The 14905-nt window shown below is 39.4% G+C and overlaps 1 protein-coding gene and 1 pseudogene across 1 annotated transcript in view; both read right to left on the minus strand.

Annotated features, from left to right (window-relative positions):
• The window catches only part of LOC129779466 (paired box pox-neuro protein), a 140824-nt gene that overhangs the window by 64389 nt on the left and 61530 nt on the right, over positions 1–14905 (minus strand). The gene's annotated exons all lie outside the window — the stretch shown is intronic.
• On the minus strand, positions 3330–4597 carry LOC129779467 (putative nuclease HARBI1; annotated as a pseudogene).

Here is a 14905-nt window from a genome sequence, read left to right on the forward strand (position 1 = left end):
AGGAGCAGGAGGGATTCTTGATATGCTGATGCGACAAAGAAACCGTTATTATTTTCTGAATTCGATTTATGTGTAATGTTGTGTTAACGGCTATCTTCTTGTTGTGTCCATGGATTAGTTGAATGTTCTTAAAAACAACACATTGACGCAAACAGTGTAGAACAAATGTTACCGTTTAGTACAACGATTCTAATGATGCAACGCATTATTGTGGGCGACTAAATGGAAACACGTATATTTAAAATGAAGTGTCAAAGCACAATTGTCGCGACGCGACGCACAGCGTGGCATTCTGGTCCCACCTTAACCTTTGTTACTCATCATTCCATGAACCCATTTCTGGCACGAGTGACCGGTAAGGCGTACCATGGAATTGGAATGAATGGAATGAATATCTATTGTGGCATGTAAGCGCAGCCTATTGTGCGATAGACCCAAGTTTTCCGTCCATGCTGATGAGGTTTACATTATTCTCATCCGACCACAGTTGGGTCTATTCTACGCGGCGGGTGGTATGAAACGACAGTTGTCATTTATCCCACGCGATTCTCACTAGCAAAATAAGTGAGAAAAGCAACTGCGAATGAACTAGGATGAACTCTCACATTATTCTTACAGTCGATACATATCGAGGATAGTTGCATTTCAATGACGTTTCTATGTGATAATCGTCGATACGTTTTCAGGTGTCGACAGCGGAAAATATAGAGTTAAAATGGAAGTGAAACGGTAAGCATAGATTTTGTCGAGGAAAATTCTATACTATTAATGCAATACATATGATATGTTCAATATTTTATCGAATTTCAGAATGCGAGTGACAAACTGCAAGCAGTTCGAACTTATGGTGGCCCGGATGGAAGCACATCCTGCTGTAGCGAAGGGACTAAAATTTTGCGAAGCTTCGCGAATAACGTGAGAATTCTATTTGGAAATTTGGAACGATCTGACCACTGGCTTGAATAGTCTCGGACCTCCGACGCGGTCGGTTCATGAATGGCAAAAGGTAAGTGGATTAAAATTAGTTAAAACGTTAAGCCCCGCGTCGGTCCCTGGTGACTGGCACTGAATATTCCGTCTTTTTTACGCCGATCTCACCAGACCGACAGTAGACTATTCGTTCGGAGAGTGTCGGCATTGGGAACGGCAACAACAAAGTTGCAAAATGATATTCAGAAAAGTCCACTATCGATTCGCTGGGATCGACACGGGCCAGTCGAAGAGCTCCTATTTTGGTCGGGGCTCAACGTGTTAAATACAAATAGTTGAATTTTTAATAATCAATCCATTTTCGTTGAACTTTTTGTAGGTTTGGACAGATTTCAAATTGAAAGTAAAGCGCAAGCTCGCACATAACAAACGCGAGACAGAAGCGACTGGTGGCGGACTCAACCAATTCATAAATTTGTCATCGACAGAGGAAGCGGTAGTAAATTTGTTGTCTCTCGATTGCGCGGTTTACCAATCAGGTGAGTATTTTCATTATGACGAATCGCATGCCAACTCGTCTTAGGAGTTGGAAGCACCATCTCAGATAACAGTGAAACGTTGTGGGTGTAAACACAATTTCTCAAAAAATTTTCTCATACTAAATTTATCAGACCTACACAATTTTAGTCAAAGAATGAAATGATTAAAATTATGTTCTCATTGCAAATTATGAAGCAAATTTTTGAAAAAAAAAACAAAAAAAAACTAAAATTTATACTAATCGAAAACATGTTTTTGAAGTATCATTAGCCATGTGAGAAAACATGTTTTTTATTTAAATTCTTGAAAAAATAGATATGAATAGCCCATACAATTTCCAACAAGTCACCGATACATCGGAATATGGGCACTTTTACAGGGAAGAAGTTTTTTGAACAACAATTTTTTTCATGTTTTTCTTTGAAAAATTACTATTAATGTTAATTTCGTAACATTTTTATGTATAAATTATCGCGATTTACATGCTCTGCTACCTTTTTTCTATTTATAAACATGTCAAACGCAAGAATTTACACACAAAAATGTTACGAGTAAAACAAAATTTTTTCAGGAGTTTCCATATAAAAATGTCAAAACCCATCAAAGATAAAAGTTCACGTCTTCTACTAAAGTTCATATTTCTAAAGAGATCTAAAACTTTGTGGAATACATTTGATCGCTTTCTTGACTGCAAACAAAATTAGTTGTATTTTTTCCAAAGGAAACATGAAAAAGTTGTAAGAAATACTTTTTCCCTGTAAAAGTACCCATCTTCCGATGCACAGATGAATTGTTGGAAGGTGTAAGGGCTATTCTTATATTTTTTTGAGAATTCAACATTTTCAAGAAAAATGAGTTTTAATTTTTAAACATTTTTTTTAAGCGAAATTTTTTTTTTTCAATAAAACACAATTTCCTACATTTCATCCATTGACCAAAATTTTGTAGGTATTATATTTTTTGAGTTATAATTTATTGTAAAAAATAATGAAACATTGTTTTGGCCCTTTTTAAAAAGTAGTCTAATTTTTTTTTGAATATTTCAAGTATGCAAAGCTGCTTAAAAGACCCTTAAAAGAGGTGTTTACACCCACAACGTTTCACTGATATCTGAGATGGTGTTAACGGCCAGTCGAGTTGGCATGAAATACGTTTTAAATTAATTCGAAATTAATTCAAAAACTACAATAAATTGATCACATAGGTTCTGTTTTAGGTTTATCCAGTCTTATCTCATCATCACTGGAAATACCAATACCCCTGATGAACGATGTGAATGAGCAAGGCTCTCAGTTAGATGAGTTATAAACAGACGATATTGAGAAAGCAAAGAACAACAGAAATCATAAAAGCCAAAACAAACGCAAGCGTGAAATTCTCGACAATACAGACAACCGCCTAAATATGTTAGTTGAGCAAACAAAGTACCTCAAGCGAATGGTTGCAAACTCCGAAGAATGTGCCCGTTATGCAAGGAAGACGTTCAAGCTCAAAGAACAACATGCCAAGGAATGTCAGGCGTACAAGTTGCGAAAGGAGAAGCAGAGGCAGGAGGAGTTGCAATATAAAATACAGCTGTTGGATTATAAGAAGGAGAAGTTATGTCTACTCGAACGCCAAGCAGGGAAGAATGAAGACTAAATAAATATTATTATACATTTGATAACTCTGCAATTCTTTAATTAATACTTTCACTCAGTTGTGAATCAGGGAAATGAAACAGTATATGAAGCTCCTTTGAAATAAACTATGTTAATCTGAAATTTTCTGGAAGTTTGAAGGATTTGTGATTCATTGAGATTTTGTTTTGTTGAAGTGATTTTATATCAATATATAATTTTCACAAAACTATTAAAATGTTAAGTAATGGAGCTCAAAATTTGTTGTCGAATGTCGATGGCTGAAATGTTGATTTCATCATTTTGTGCAGTTTCAATCATTTCAGTATTTTCTATCGGCAACCAGTCTTCGTCATTTGTCGGTACATTGAACTGCAGCCTAAGATTATGTAGAGCACAACACACGTTCACAATCCGAGTTGCCTTCTCTGGTTTGTAGTGCAGTTGGCGAGCGCCTAAAGTGCATCGTAATACATTTTTCATGACTCCGATGGTTCTCTCAACAATCATCCTTGTTTTTGAATGTATTTCATTGAATTTGGTGTGTTGAAAATTTGGTGCACTGATAGAAGTGCGAAACGGTGTAATCAAATAGGGCTTCAACGGGTATCCAGCATCTCCTGTAATTAAACTTTTTTTTTGTACAACCATGCACATTGTTTGAAAATGCTTACCTAAAAGCCACGTATTTCTTTCGCCATTTTCGTGCTTCTCATTTAGTACACTATCTAATGGACTTTTATTTCAAATAAAGGAATCATGGTTAGAACCAGGGTTGTTGGCATCTACGTAGCGGATTCTTTGTTTATGGTCACAGACCTATATAAAATAAAGAAGCAAATAATAGAGATCTTAACAATATATCAGAGAAATACATACCAACATGACGTTCAAACTGTGAAATCCTTTTCTATTGTAATATAAATGCTGAACATTAGCACAAGGCGAAATAATCCGAATATGGGTACCGTCAACACACCCAATTACTCCTGGGAATCCTGTTCTCTCATAAAAGCCATATTTAATCGCGTTTTTTTCCTCTTCATCCAGAGGAAATTGTATAGCAGTTGGACAAACTTCCGTTTCCAAAATGGAAATTATGGATGCTAAAGCCTTCGACAGTGTAGGTTGCGCCATTCCCGCGAACAAATCATTTGCTACGCCTCTTTGGTAACTGCCTTCAGCGAAGAATCTCAACGATGCTGATAGTTTAATTATTAGCAGCACCGATGAAGATCCAACAACCACTGATTTACTCTCAACTATATTCAGTAGATATTTAAAAAGATCTTTTGAGACTCGAAAATAACTTACAAACCTGAAATCAGACCCAAATTAAAAATTGAATTGTGTTCAATTTGAATAAAAACTTACGTACCATGTGGTATTTCGAGAGGATTACATTTGTCTCTCAGTTTCCGCCTTTCCAGGCGCATAATTGTAGTCTGCATATACGTACCTTCGTCATCATCCTCGTCATCAGTCCACCAAAACTCAAAAGAACTCATAGCAATTGATACTAACTCTAGTTTCAATTCACATTCCACTTTTTTAGAAGCAAACCCAATTCAAAACAAGGCACAATCAGTAGAGATGCCAGATTTGAAGACATGACTTCATTTTTGAGAAGTTTGGCTTACTGTGAAGGTATTTCCATCATGATTTTTTTAAATTCACCTGGCATCCCTGGCGCACTAACAACACAAAAATCCGATTTGATAACCAGTCGAATGAACGCCTCGTCTCTTACGATTCATCCAGTCACTTATTAAGAAATGAACCTCTCACTTGAAGTGAGTAAACTTTTGGAATCGGGTGAAATAAATCCCGTGATGGTGAAGTGACAACTGTCGTTCCGTATCACCCGATGCGCAGAATAAACCAAAATATGTTTCGCTACTGTTTTTCCTTCTCCGGACCGATCCAATCGAAGTTGTCTTTTGTCAGTTGTTTTTGTTGTCAGATGCGTCGGCTTCAGCATCGAGATCTTCCGGGGGATTGTACCGTCTAGCCCCTGCTCCACTAGCCGCCGCTGGACTCTCAGGGAACTCACGGACAAGTTCGTGGAGATATCGGTCGAGCAGATCCTGAAATATCGATACCACCAGTTGAAAAAATCCTGGTTTCGAGAAAAATGCGTTTAAAATTCGTACAGCAATACTATATCGCTTGAGCTGACTTCATACTTTTGGCTATAACTTTCCAACGAAATCAAATATCGAAAAATCCTTTTAGGACAACATTTCTGAGGGCGTAAGCTTCCCAAAAGTGCGAAAAACAAAAATTCGATTTTTTCCACCATCCAGACCGCGGTCCTCACTTAACACGTTAAGCCCCGCGTCTGTCCCTAGGGGCCGACGTTGAGCTTTTTTGGCAGGAAAGCGCTGACTGATTGGCATTGACGGTTACAAAATGAGAAAAACATACATGTGGTTTGTTTTCGGATGCTTTACAAAATGTGACTAGTTTCTAGTCGAGTTTCTGCCTATTTTCTATTTATACAATAGGTATTTTCGGAAGCAGAGATCGACACTGATATTGTGCGAACGCTCTTGATGTGGGCTGAATGGAAAGTGCAGCAAGAATAATTCGGGGCTCAACGTGTTAACAGATTTGATATACCCCATCAGACAATATTTCCATCAATCAAACAATCACACAAACACATGAAATTATGACAACAAATTGCAGAAAAATTATCGAAGAGCAGAAGCAGACAGACTTGCCTACCGCAAAGAACACCCGATACAATATGACAGTAGAAATTACCCCAAAATTTGACCACCTGCCCATACGCGACTACCGCACCGTGCACTTCTCCGTGCCAGGCGAGCGTATTCCTCCAGGGTGACTCTGTCATTCGATTCCGCATTATCATCAAGGCGCATGTCGATGTAATTAGAAGGAGACGAATCTCGCCGTTGCTACTTGCCACTGCGGGGCAAACAGTGCAGATATTTACTCTTCGTTACCACTCCCAGCCAGAATCACATCTCAACCGGCAGATGGTGAACCATTTTTTTGAGGAGGTTGGATGTTGGGCAGGACGACAGCATAATGGTCTTTCGAATTTTCACACGCCCCTTGCACTTATTGCGCAAATGCATTACTCAATGATGCCTTCTTCTTGCGATCTTCGGGGGAAGAACGTGCGCCTAAAGAGGAAACGAATTGCTGACTGGTGGTAAGCATTATGTTTCTTGTTGACGATGGGACGTATCGAAGGATGCTCCAAACCATAAGTACTTACTTGTTCTCGCTGTACGAGCTTCCATGTTTCGGGCTGGCCCAAGAAAATTGTTGGCACGTGACTACGTAATGAGAGATAAGTACGGGTTGCGAGAGACATAATTAGCGTCTTTGTTGTCAGTTGTTACTTATTAATCAGTTATCTCAATACCCGCTTCTTGTGGTCATGTTAAAATGATAAAGTGGTCACTGATAATGCAATCAGCAATTATGTGATAACGTCAAATTTATCATGTGCGCAACAGTTTAGATTTGAGAAAGTTGATTGCGGCTCAAAATTAGATACCAAACGATGGATAATGCTTGTATAGTTTACCAATTTAGTATTTTTTGTAAACAACATTCCTGAAGCCATAAATAAATACGTCATTATTATCATTTATCGAAAGCCACATAATGAAGCAATAAAAATTAATTCCACAAATTCTTCGCCGTTTTCCGCACTGGCCCTCGAAGCTCCCGGACGACTCCATTTCTCACTCTCAAGAGCAACGATTTCATGCATCCTCCGTTTTTGTCCAGTCGCCATCCGAATGCCCGTTTATCGAAAGTTTTCCTCGCATTTCAGTTTCTTTTGCCCGCAGTGCGCTCTCTGTGGCATAGTCCTTTTTTGTAACCACGAATAAAACCTCAACCCGATCGAATCCGACTTGCGCCTATATGGTGGTTGTACATCCACCGTTGAAACCTTCGGAAAGGAATTTCAAAGGTCTGCGACTAGTGCAGGATTGGCACCGTTTTGCTGTTGTTACCAGTTTAGCGATTATTATTCAATTAGGATGGTTTTTTTTTTCTCTTCGGTGGGAGGATTCTCCACGGCGGTGAGCTCGGATGTATGTTCTGCGATTGTGATGGTTTCAGGTTGAGGTGCGATCTGGGTCATTCATCTCACGAGATTCGATACACAAACGATGGGATCAAGGCATCGCACGTTCATGTTTGGTCATCTCTGTTGTCATTTTCCACCGTTCGACTTAATGATGCAATGAACTGAAATGACTGGTGATATACTAGTATCTAGTATACAGGCATTACTCATTATGGAACTTATAAAGTTCAATCAAAGAGAAATTTGTTGCATTAACAAAGACCCCGCTCTTTGGGCGAGCAGAAAATTATACCACTCAAAAAATTTGAAAAAGCCACATACATTTTTGGAATGTTCTGAGTATACACTGTTATTGCAAAGAATACTGCAGCTGAGAATCATCGTTTTCTTGTGGAATTGATTGGTTACATGCCCTATCTAACATATTTCATTGGTTTCTGCGTTTCCTGCAACAAACTGAAGTGTTCATAATTATTGTATATCTAGCTTGACTCGTATAATGTGTGAATTGTAATTAGCGTTTATATTCCGTTTAAGGGTCACCAACGCAGTTATGGTGGAAGGTTTGAATGAAGGGAGAAATAAAACAGAAGTCATTTATATTTGAGTGCTCAGATCAAACAATTCTTTTATTAATATCTCCCATTTACCGGACAATACACAAACAAAAAAGTTACGCTTAAATAATTGTTCGACCAACACACGTGTCAACTGCACATATAGCTTTCTGAAATTTCGACGAAGAATTACGTCTTCCAGGAACACATTGGAGGTACAAATTGAAAAACGAAAATCAATCGCATCGTAGAGACGAATGAACTGAAAAAGTTTAAAGTCTCTATAATACAAAACCTGACCTGACCTGATCGCATCGAGAAAAATGTTCAAATTCAAACGCTTATTGCTCAGTCATTTCATGGGGGTTGATGAGATTTTTGCGTCAATCGATTTCGACACTCCATAACAATTTTTTTTACCACTGAAAAATACTATCAAGACCAAGTGTTACGGTTTGTTTTCCAAAATGGCCTTTTTTGAGACTTCTAGCGAACGATCTATGAATGTCTGAGAGTCCGAGAATGTCTCTATAGTTCAAAACATCATCATTATCATTACACCAATAAACCTGTACATGCTTCACAGAAGCTGACTTACAGTAAAGATAGGTGATTAATGATTCATTCTCGTTCTCGCGAGAACAATACACGAGATTTGCTATTTGCCATACAAATGAAACATAAATTTCTGCATTACTCAAGAATTAATCAAGCAAATGAAACCAAATTTGGCAAATTGAGGTTTTAGGGTGCAATAATTTTTTCTATGGTGGTTAGACTCTCCACCATAGATTGCCATACAAATGAAACACAAATTTCTGCATTACTCGAGAATTAGTCAAGCAAATGAAACCAAATTTGGCATGTGGAGGTTTTAGGGTGCAATAAATGTTTTTACGGTGGTTAGACACTCTACCCCCCTCTCTAAGGGAGAGCTGCCATACAAATGAAAGACACTTTCCGCATCATTCAAGAACTAATCAACCAAACTGAACCAAATTTGGCAAGTGGAGGTTTCAGGGGGCAAGAGGCAACACTCCTCTCACCTTTATGACGGGGAGGCTGTCATAGAAATGAAACACAAATTTCTGCATAACTCGAGAACTAATCAAGCAAATGGAACCAAATTAGGCATATGGAGGTTTTAGGGGACAATAATTGTTTCTATGGTGGTTAAACACTCCACCCCCTATCTAATATCAATACCTCTCTATACCAATAAAAAGTATCGCTGAATGTGTTGATAAGAGCAGAACTCGAGGAATTGTGTCTAATTTATAATGATGAGTTTTGTTAGAAATACTAACAATTTTATACTAAAAGGTAAGTTCAACGGGGTCGATTAGAAGATAAATCAATGAACAGTTCTGCGATTGGACCTTTGAACTTGCTCATAGTAAGGAAACGTGATGGTTTGAAGGTATTGATAACAAAAAACAAATTTTGGGCGGGACGAAGTTTGCCGGGTCAACTAGTGTCTTTATAAACATACTCCTTTTGGAGTACTAGTTATACGCATAAAAGTTATAAATAGTTATAAAGCAGTCATAAATTTTCAAAAAACAGCTATCCCGAGAAAATTCGACGAACAGGAAATCTTCAACAGAAAAAACCGTACATTTTTGCAATAAGAATAATGTGGATCACTTCCGTAGTGTCCTTATTTTTCCTTTGCGATGGAATTGTTAATAATGCATTGTGAAATGATGGAATAATGAATTGTTACATTTTTCAACAAACTGAAATATGAAATAAAAGTTTTCATTCGAAAACTTTTATTGTGCACATCGATTTTTATTTTTAAAATCATATTTGATGTATCTTTTTAAACTATGTCATCATAATCCCTGTCATTATCGATGCTTGTGCAACGAATATCCGCTCGATTAATCGAATACTTAAGGACAATTGTTCGAATGAATCGATTGTTGTAAAATGCCCCAACGTTCAATTCATAATCGATAAAGCGGAAAATGTTTCTTTGGTGGTTCGACACTCCTCACCCTCTCTAAGGGGAGGCTGCGAAACATGAGAACTAATAAAGCAAACAGAATTTGGCATATGGAGGTTTAAGGGAGCACGAAACGTTTATATGGTTGTTTGACACTCCTCCCCCTCTCTAAGGAGGGCTGCCATACAAATGTAATACAAATTTCTGCATAACTCGAGAACTAATCAAGCAAAGGGGTAAGCGCAAAACACGCGGAAGGAATCGTCCGATTTGAGATGTCATCAATTTATTATATTTTCTGTATCAAACATGTATTCCATGTAACGGAGAAACATGTTCTTTGCAAGTTATTGAAAAATATTGAACGAAAATCGGGTCTGAAAATAATTTGATATCATCTTGACGAGTTTTGGTAGAAGTACTAGAAAATTTATTGTGGAAGGAAACTGTAAAGGGTCAATTAGAAGATTAATCAATGAATAGTTCTGCGATTTATAAACGTTCGCTTAGTAAGAAAACGTGAATGTTTGAAGGTACTGATACCAAAAAATTCATTTTGGCGGGACGAAGTTTTCCGGGACAGCTAGTTTGTTTCAAAAATCAGGACAAATGCGAGAATATCAAAAATGAATCAGGACGCCTCAAAAGGATCTCAAAATCAGGACATGTCCTGCTGAATCAGAACGGATGGTCACCAACACCGTTATCTAATTGATAGCGCATAAAATCAACAATTCGTTCGTGTGATTCGATCAAACAAAACCAATCTCAACATAACGGTAATGATACCAGCACGATGCATTTTCTTTTTATTCATACTTCGAGCCCAAGCCCGTATGCTCGCACCTTCCTCTTTACCCCGTCCATAAAGTTCTGTACAACGTCAGGTTGTAGTTTTTTTTTTGAACAGAAATCCATTTTCTCTTGAAGTCCGCCTCCGATTTGACAACTTTTGGGTTCTTCCGGAGGGCCTGCTTCATAATCGCCCAATATTTCTCTATTGGGCGAAGCTCCGGCGCGTTGGTCGGGTTCATTTCCTTTGGCACGAAGGTGACCCCGTTGGCTTCGTACCACTCCAACACGACCTTTGAATAGTGGCACGAAGCGAGATCCGGCCAGAAGATGGTCGGGCCCTCGTGCTGCTTCAATAGTGGCAGTAAGCGCTTCTGTAGGCACTCCTTAAGATAAACCTGCACGTTTACCGTGCCGGTCATCACGAAGGGGGCGCTCCGCTTTCCGCAAGAGCAGATCGCTTGCCACACCATGTACTTTTTGGCAAACTTGGATAGTTTCTGCTTGCGAATCTCCTCCGGAACGCTGAATTTGTCCTCTGCGGAGTAGAACAACAGGCCCGGCAGCTGACGAAAGTCCGCTTTGACGTAGGTTTCGTCGTTCATTACCAGGCAATGCGGCTTCGTCAGCATTTCGGCGTACAGCTTCCGGGCTCGCGTCTTCCCCACCATGTTTTGCCTTTCGTCGCGGTTAGGAGCCTTCTGAACCTTGTATGTACGCAGGCCCTCCCGCTGCTTGGTCCGCTGGACGAATGAACTTGACAAATTCAGCTTATTGGCGACATCCCGGACCGAACTTCTCGGATCACGTCTAAACTGCTTAACTACGCGCTTGTGATCTTTTTCACTGACGGAGCATCCATTTTGGCCGTTCTTCACCTTCCGGTCGATGGTTAGGTTCTCGAAGTATCGTTTTAGTACTCTGCTGACCGTGGATTGGACGATTCCCAGCATCTTACCGATGTCCCGATGTGACAACACCGGATTCTCGAAATGAGTGCGCAGGATTAATCCACGACGCTCTTTTTCGTTCGACGACATTTTTCCAAATTTACGAAAAATTGACAGTGAAGTATGGCCAACGTGATCTATACACTCTTATCTGATTATAAGCGAAAACTGAAGATATAATTCCTAAAAATAAAATTTCTACAGCGTTTTTTTCCGTGATGCAATTTGATGTGACACACCCTTTAATATATTTTTGTTATTTTACCAATATACGCTGCAAGGTAAGGAATCAATAAATAGTCAGAAAGCTAGAAAAAAATGAAAAACGCTGGTCAATTAAGTAATTTGTTTGAATTTTTAAAAAGGCAAGATACACTCTCAACATAGTTGTATTCCTTTTTTATTAATAAAAACTCATTACATAGTTTATCAATCAATGATACTAGCCAAGTGAATAAGCTTGGTGTCGGAAAAGGAGTAAATTGACTCTGTAGACGTTAAATAAATGAAACTGGCGGGTTGCACAAACAGTCGCTGATCCACTGTACGGAATTTCATTTAGCTGTTAAACGGATTAACTGTTCAATAACATTGAACCCTTCCATTTTCCCGCCAAACTCGACCATGTCCAGCAACACTCCCATTGCACTTCCCACCCGCCCGTCTTAATCAGCAGAAAATCCTAAAAACTCGATATTTCTACCGAACAGCGCGGCGGCGGCATCAGCTCGGTTCACCCGGACCGATCGAACGCGGTCGACCAAACACAAATCCAACACTATCGATCTTCTCCATGCTCTCCAGCTTCGTCACCTTTTTTGCTACGATAGCTAAAGGCCAATACCGCCGAACGGGGGGTAGCCTCACCATCGTCCTTGCCGAGCGAACCAACCTCCAGCCGCAACGAGATCGATCGAACGAAAATATAAAAATTATATTTACAGATTAGTTAATTTTTTATCTGTCTCATAATACAAGTTGTAATAATTTCAAGAATTTTATGCGCGCGGACAAAAGAAATGTCCGGAGATTCTGTGCCTCTTCGTGACGAAGCGATCCGCACCGTTTCGACTGTGAAGGTGATGAGAAATCACTTTAAATTGGATGGTTTTTCCGCGTTCGTTCCGTTGCATGTTGTGATGGACAGCATTGGTTGCGCCATTCGCCCAGCATCAGCAGAAGCAGCGCATTAGCAGTGATAAAATGCGTGGAAGCGAAAAACTATAAACGGAACATTATTCATTCCTGCACCCGATATAAATCTTGGACCGATGCGTCGCTTTTTGCTCTCACACCCTCCTCGCGTTCAGGTTCCGAACAATCACGGATGCAGCGGAGGATACAGTGCCTCTTCCAGTGCGCGAGGAGTGCGTTTATCGACAGTCGTTCGGTTGCCAGTTTTTCCACCTTGGACAATTAATTGACTGAGAAATAGATTTATGCAACACCACCTTTTCGTGAATCGATGCGGAGACGGGGGACCAAGTTTGGCCCCGGGAAGGGTGCTGCTGCAGGGGTCGAGTGAGAAAATGACGAATGTGTGTATGTGGGCTGCGATAGTCTCAGCCAGTGCAAAACCGAATCGGTCGTCAGAGTTGCGTGGAATGAAGGTATGTTCCAACAACTCGGAGGAATTCGTCTTCACGGATTTATCTTCTGCTGCTGCTGTTGCTGCTGGTGCTGCCACAACCATACAGCGACGGTGCCCCGCGCAATTAGGGACAAAAAATGCCAATCAAATGATATGGTGCTGGTGTGGTTTTGTCAGTTTATGTCCAGCAGCATGATTGAAGCTTGGAATTAATTCATCGAGAACTTTTTGCCTCGGTTGGCCTGCTTGAAAGTGTACCTTTGCTGCCATATACGCGGCTAGTGAAATGCCATAGTGCTCCAAACCTATGAGAGATCAAGCCACGAACACTGGCGCAGTCAGTGCCAATCGAGCGGGGATTCCTACAAAACAAAAACAATGTGAAGATTAAATCTCGAGACTCTCCAGCAAGTCTTAAAGTTTGAAACCCAAAACGTAAGCGTAGCGTAATTGGTCTTAAACTTCTATCCAGCCCAAACGCGCGGTAATTAAATTAAAATAGTACATTAAAAATTAACTGAGAAGCCATAACATCAGCCTAGAACCTAATATGAACCCCATGACCAAGGCTTGCTTTCGAGCGGGCAAAAGAAGATACAACGTTTTATCCACCGTAAGGTGTTAAACCATTTTTATTCTCCTAATTAAGATAGAAACAGATTCACGGGAAAAACGCTGGGTCTGAGAGAAGAAAACATTAGGGCTCGGCGGGGAGCAATAAAAACAAACCATCCTCCGCTTTATGCTCAGTACTGGTAGCGAGAAATCTGTTTGAATTCGGTGATTGTGGCACAACTGTTTCGGATGCTGGTGGCCTTGAAGCGGTGCTGAAATCAATGAAAATGATCCAATTATCTCTTTGTGAGAAAAATCTGTTGAATAATTCGTTGTCCAAGCGTAAAAATTTGAGCAACTAGCGTCTATTTACTCGAATCCAGTTCGATTTACCGGTAGGTACACTGTATAAATAACACGATTTAAAAAATAATTATTTTTCAGTTGAAATCGATCGTGAGCGACATTTTGCTTTTATAGTGTTACAGAGATTGAAACTAAAAGACGGTTCGGGATGAAGGTGAGGCGAAAGAGATACTTATAGATTCATTGGTAATTTCTGTTGCCATTGCCAACGGAACCGTCGGTGTAAATGGAATAGCAGTCATTATATAGAGGAACTGGTAGAAATTCGGTACCCCATTTTGTTTTTCTTTTTTACTTAGCTCTTGGCCAATGCTCGGAATTTCATATTACGTCAGCTTATGAAGGGATCTATTGCGGACATTTCCTCGCAAACCGATTTCGAAAATCTTGATTTGGCTCGGAGCTTTGATCATAGAAGTGAAAAAACTCAAATTCGTATACCCGAGATGCCTGGGTATAATTTTGGCACCCCATTTTTTTATTTTTTCAAATTAAAAGAATCGTCCTTAAATCACTGAAAAATGTATTTTTTGACATTTTCATACAAAATAGAAGTGAAGTACACTATCTTACGTAAAAAACAATGTTGCCAGACCGGGTGGGTTTTTATCCCCAAATCGGGCGAAATTTAATTTTGCTGCTTGGGCATGCAATACTTAACATAGTGTATCATCAACACTATGTTTACATTGGGGTGCCAAATTACCCGCATACCGAATTTTTACTTTGGAATGAAATCTATGAAATTTGTGATTAAAATCTCGATACACTTACTCGAATTCGTTGAAGATCATCAATTTCTTGATCCAAATCAGCTTTAACATTTAAAATCGGCTACCTATTCGATTTTTAACGTTTTTTCAAAAGACGCACATGGAAAATTTACGAGATTTCAAAAACAACAAAACTTGAATTGTTTTTTTAAAAAACACAGATTTTTTGGGTTTTTGGCATCTGACGTTTGTTACTACATTAC

The sequence above is a fragment of the Toxorhynchites rutilus genome, chromosome 3, assembly GCF_029784135.1.
Source record: "Toxorhynchites rutilus septentrionalis strain SRP chromosome 3, ASM2978413v1, whole genome shotgun sequence".
In the NCBI taxonomy this organism is placed as follows: domain Eukaryota; kingdom Metazoa; phylum Arthropoda; class Insecta; order Diptera; family Culicidae; genus Toxorhynchites; species Toxorhynchites rutilus.